Source organism: Pempheris klunzingeri, chromosome 12 (genome assembly GCF_042242105.1).
Source record: "Pempheris klunzingeri isolate RE-2024b chromosome 12, fPemKlu1.hap1, whole genome shotgun sequence".
Classification (NCBI taxonomy): domain Eukaryota; kingdom Metazoa; phylum Chordata; class Actinopteri; order Acropomatiformes; family Pempheridae; genus Pempheris; species Pempheris klunzingeri.
In genome coordinates, this window is record NC_092023.1 from 411,501 (window position 1) to 417,500 (window position 6,000).

Below are 6,000 nucleotides of genomic sequence, written 5' to 3' on the forward strand. Positions count from 1 at the left end.
CAGTCTGTAAAGAAGCGTCCTCTGATTGGTCGGTATCAGTCTGTAAAGAAGCGTCCTCTGATTGGTCGGTATCAGTCTATAAAGAAGCGTCCTCTGATTGGTCGGTATCAGTCTATAAAGAAGCGTCCTCTGATTGGTCGGTATCAGTCTGTAAAGAAGCGTCCTCTGATTGGTCGGTATCAGTCTGTGTAAAGAAGCGTCCTCTGATTGGTCGGTATCAGTCTGTAAAGAAGCGTCCTCTGATTGGTCGGTATCAGTCTATAAAGAAGCGTCCTCTGATTGGTCGGTATCAGTCTGTAAAGAAGCGTCCTCTGATTGGTCGGTATCAGTCTATAAAGAAGCGTCCTCTGATTGGTCGGTATCAGTCTGTAAAGAAGTGTCCTCTGATTGGTCGGTATCAGTCTATAAAGAAGCGTCCTCTGATTGGTCGGTATCAGTCTGTAAAGAAGCGTCCTCTGATTGGTCGGTATCAGTCTGTAAAGAAGCGTCCTCTGATTGGTCGGTATCAGTCTGTAAAGAAGCGTCCTCTGATTGGTCGGTATCAGTCTATAAAGAAGCGTCCTCTGATTGGTCGGTATCAGTCTGTAAAGAAGCGTCCTCTGATTGGTCGGTATCAGTCTATAAAGAAGCGTCCTCTGATTGGTCGGTATCAGTCTGTAAAGAAGCGTCCTCTGATTGGTCGGTATCAGTCTGTAAAGAAGCGTCCTCTGATTGGTCGGTATCAGTCTGCATAAAGAAGCGTCCTCTGATTGGTCGGTATCAGTCTGCATAAAGAAGCGTCCTCTGATTGGTCGGTATCAGTCTGTAAAGAAGCGTCCTCTGATTGGTCGGTATCAGTCTGCATAAAGAAGCGTCCTCTGATTGGTCGGTATCAGTCTGCATAAAGAAGCGTCCTCTGATTGGTCGGTATCAGTCTGTAAAGAAGTGTCCTCTGATTGGTCGGTATCAGTCTGCATAAAGAAGCGTCCTCTGATTGGTCGGTATCAGTCTGTAAAGAAGCGTCCTCTGATTGGTCGGTATCAGTCTGCATAAAGAAGCGTCCTCTGATTGGTCGGTATCAGTCTGTAAAGAAGCGTCCTCTGATTGGTCGGTATCAGTCTGTAAAGAAGCGTCCTCTGATTGGTCGGTATCAGTCTATAAAGAAGCGTCCTCTGATTGGTCGGTATCAGTCTGTAAAGAAGCGTCCTCTGATTGGTCGGTATCAGTCTGTAAAGAAGCGTCCTCTGATTGGTCGGTATCAGTCTGTAAAGAAGCGTCCTCTGATTGGTCGGTATCAGTCTATAAAGAAGCGTCCTCTGATTGGTCGGTATCAGTCTGTGTAAAGAAGCGTCCTCTGATTGGTCGGTATCAGTCTGTAAAGAAGCGTCCTCTGATTGGTCGGTATCAGTCTATAAAGAAGCGTCCTCTGATTGGTCGGTATCAGTCTGTAAAGAAGCGTCCTCTGATTGGTCGGTATCAGTCTATAAAGAAGCGTCCTCTGATTGGTCGGTATCAGTCTATAAAGAAGCGTCCTCTGATTGGTCGGTATCAGTCTGCATAAAGAAGCGTCCTCTGATTGGTCGGTATCAGTCTATAAAGAAGCGTCCTCTGATTGGTCGGTATCAGTCTGTAAAGAAGCGTCCTCTGATTGGTCGGTATCAGTCTGTAAAGAAGCGTCCTCTGATTGGTCGGTATCAGTCTGTAAAGAAGCGTCCTCTGATTGGTCGGTATCAGTCTATAAAGAAGCGTCCTCTGATTGGTCGGTATCAGTCTATAAAGAAGCGTCCTCTGATTGGTCGGTATCAGTCTGCATAAAGAAGCGTCCTCTGATTGGTCGGTATCAGTCTGTGTAAAGAAGCGTCCTCTGATTGGTCGGTATCAGTCTGTGTAAAGAAGCGTCCTCTGATTGGTCGGTATCAGTCTGTATAAAGAAGCGTCCTCTGATTGGTCGGTATCAGTCTGTATAAAGAAGCGTCCTCTGATTGGTCGGTATCAGTCTGTGTAAAGAAGCGTCCTCTGATTGGTCGGTATCAGTCTGTAAAGAAGCGTCCTCTGATTGGTCGGTATCAGTCTGTGTAAAGAAGCGTCCTCTGATTGGTCGGTATCAGTCTGTATAAAGAAGCGTCCTCTGATTGGTCGGTATCAGTCTGTGTAAAGAAGCGTCCTCTGATTGGTCGGTATCAGTCTGTGTAAAGAAGCGTCCTCTGATTGGTCGGTATCAGTCTGTAAAGAAGCGTCCTCTGATTGGTCGGTATCAGTCTATAAAGAAGCGTCCTCTGATTGGTCGGTATCAGTCTGTGTAAAGAAGCGTCCTCTGATTGGTCGGTATCAGTCTGTGTAAAGAAGCGTCCTCTGATTGGTCGGTATCAGTCTATAAAGAGTGTCGGTGTCCTCTGGGGCTGAACAGTGAAGCCGATGCTGAAGAGCCTTAAAGCTGCTTCCTCTCTAGTGTCCAGCAGGGGGCGACTCCACTGGCTCCAAACAGAAGTCTGATTGGATGGAAGTCAATGAGGAAATGAGGAGACTTCTCTCCTGATTTATCAGCTCAGTGAACAGTTTCTGCTCTCAGTCTCTAGTTTACAGTCAGTGATGATCCATTTAGAGGACGATACACCAGGAAGAGGCTCACTGACCAATCAGAGGAGGTCTTTGTGGAACGAACATCACTTCTGGCTCCAAAAAAACAAAATGGCGACGCCCTTAAAGCCAAACTGGAGGCTTCAAAGCGGTGGTCCACGAGTAAGCGGGTGATGTCATGGTGGCCACGCCCACTTCTGTTATTCAGTCTGTGTGAAAAATAGGCTCTTGGTTAACTGGTGTGATGCTTCATGTGCACTGTTCCTGAGAAAGAGTCCAAACCTCCACCAACGCTGAGCAATTTATCAGATTACAAACTGCAATCAGTGATGTTTGTTAGTCATTTACTCTCCTGGTGCAGTTTTCCAAGAATATTTAATCCTGTTTAGCAGCCAAGATGTCAGCCACACCACCGACACAGCACACGGACTACAGTCATACAGTATGTCCAACACTTAGCCACATCCTTCTGTAACACTTTGGTGACCTTTAACTACAAACACTGATGAAAAGATGCTTTTTAACTACATTATTCACCCCAAGTGCACCATCTATCATTTGTGGCATATGAAACATCCATATTCATTTGAGCTTTAAAGCTCCTATTCAGGTTTTGGTACCTTTTTGGATGGAGGAGGGGGGCTGTCTCCACCCGTCAGGCTTAGCTAAACTAATGAGCTGCTGGCTTGACCTCCTCTTCTAATGTTTATACTGACATGTCTTCTCCAAACCTTACCAACACCAACCAATACAGGCCCCACAGACCAGCGGGGGGGTCTTTATATAGTCTGATCATGGAGGTGGTGTGCAACAGTGCTGTCATACAGGCTCCACTCTTCATGGTCTGGTAATAATTACGGCGTCCCAACCATTGAAAACAATCCTCACACATAAACTCTGCACCCCCCCCCCCCCGGAGACATGTTCCACTTTTCACTGATCACCGTGGTTCAGAAAAGGCTCCACATGATGACGTCAGACTGCTCCGTCATGTAGACGTGCACTGAGGCCACAGGTATCACATGAAGTATAATGAGGTTAGTGTGAGCTCATGTCAGAGCCCCCCCCCATGTTACTGTCAGAAACAAGCCGTTCGGTAGAGGAGAGTTTGGGGATCTCATTGGTTGAAATCCTTTTGTTGTGTGGAATGGGCCCCCTCCTCCACCCTTCTCTTCCTCACAGTGAGCGTCTCTGTGGCAAACACCTACCCAACGGGTGACCCAAACCGCCCCCCCACTCTGTGTTTAGATCACAGTGTGCACCTTGTTCCCGTCCTCGGGTCGCCACAGAGCAGCTCTGCTGGCGCTCAGGATGTGGAGGGAAGGGCTGCCCCCCCCCGCTGCCGCCGCTGGTGCCAGAAGCCTCGCTGCCTCTGAGCCCTCCCCATCAAACCTTTTCTTTGAGACTCTGTGAGCCGGTCAGAGAGAGACGGAGCTGAGGGGAGGGTGAACCTCTGACCCCAACTGTCACTGGTCCAGCACTAAACACTGAACCCAGTCATTGCCCCCCCACCTCACCCAGAGACGCCACACGACACCTCCAGCTCTGCAATAATCCCTGTGTAGAGGCAGGGGGGGTTCAGATGGCTCAGCGGTACCAGCCCCCTGGTTGAAGTGGGTAGTGTGATTCACTGCATGACGAGTGTCAGTGTTTCTGATGGAAGTCGCGGCTCTCTGTGGAAGTGATTTTCATGAATGGCCCCCACGCCTGTAGCGGTGGGGAGGGCCATGTGGCTACAGGCGGCCAGCTCCTGTCCTGCTGTCAGTGTCGAGGACAGCTGCTGCTGAGATTACACTGCTGCTAAGCTAACGGGTCAAAGGCCGGAGAACCTGCATCCAGCAGGTGCTACTGCCAACACAAACCTGTGACCGTCCACTCTACACCGGACGAGTGTGTATCGTCCACCAGCCGCAGACATCTGGCCTCCTCGCACGCTTCTAGATACCAGGTTTGCTAAGCTAAGCACGAAGCAGTGACGTGCACTGCACACTGTACGATGCTCTGGAGTTAGCACGGTACAGGAAGACATCAAGATTAGCTTAACTGTGACCTGTGTGCTTTGGCACGTGTGTGTGTGAAGCTTAACCATCACACTGCAGCCACAGTGGGCCACTGTATCATTAGGCTCAGGGTGATTACTCTCTCTCTCTCTGCACAGAGAAGCCGGGGATGTGAGGTTAAAGCTCACAATTTTCCAAATGGAAAATCACAGACACAGATTCTATTATGAAGGTGTGTTAAAGGCTACGAGCTGTCTGAGGGCAACAAAGCCTCTCTTCACACAGGACACAGACCAGGTCAAGAGACCAATATAGGATCTGCCTAAAAAGGCCTCCACACACTGAGCGCAGACACAGGCTCCACTATGAAGCCTCCACTGCACCCACCTAAATGCCTCGACTGTCATTTTTTTGGGTCAATCTGTGCAGGATATTGGTGAAGTTTGTCCTTTCTAGCTGTGCGTTTTTCCATACTTCCCTTTAGGTGACCACTATTTAAACTTTAGACAGCGCCTCTAACCAGTAGACGGAGGAGATGATTTGATTAGAGAAAAACATTTTGAATGGATGAAAAATAGACGTTTGGTGTATTTTGACACTGAAGGAACATCCAGCTGGCGTACAGGTGAAGATGGCGTAGGTCCAGTAACAAAACCGTATAAACCACCTCAGCCTGCCCACAACATGTTCACACCTCCTCCTCAAAGGGCTCGGACCTCTAAGGAGTAACATCGCCTCACAGCCGTGGGACCATTTGTTGTTTTTTCACCAGAGGACAACTTTTCACGTTACCACGCACACTGGATGATAACCTGAGGATAATAATAGGAAACATGCTTAGTGTTGCACATAAAGAGTCTACATCCCTCTGAGTTATCGGGGCCACTAATAGAATTTGGATGAAATGTGGTTATTAGACGTTATATGGGACCTTGACCGTGTGATAACACCACTCCAGAGATTTATGGTACATCTCTGAGATTTGCTCCTCATAAGTCAAAGGTTTCTGACATTCCTCAGTGAAGCCCACAGCTCCTGCAGTGGCTTCACCTCAGGTACAAAGAACGGGCTGTTTTTCCTCTTCGCCGGCACCAAAAAGGTTTCTTTGCCTGTAACAGCAGAGGTTACTGTTTAAAATAAAATGATTTAAAATAAGTGCGTGATGTTCTGCAGCTGTAGTTTTGCTGTGTTGTCGAAGTGCAACACAGGAAAAGAACACTTGTATTATTGGTCTTATCTGCTACTATTATATTCAGCACTGTTTTCTCTAATAGTTTTTGCATAATACCCCATAATAACCCCCAAAGGAAAAGAATAAATGAGTGCTTCTGTATGCTAAGAGCATGTAGCATGAACACAGGCTCTGTGTCGGCCCAGTGAGCGACGTGGATTGGTTTTGTGGCTCAGGATCTTTGGCCCTGAACCACATGCAAACATTTATTTG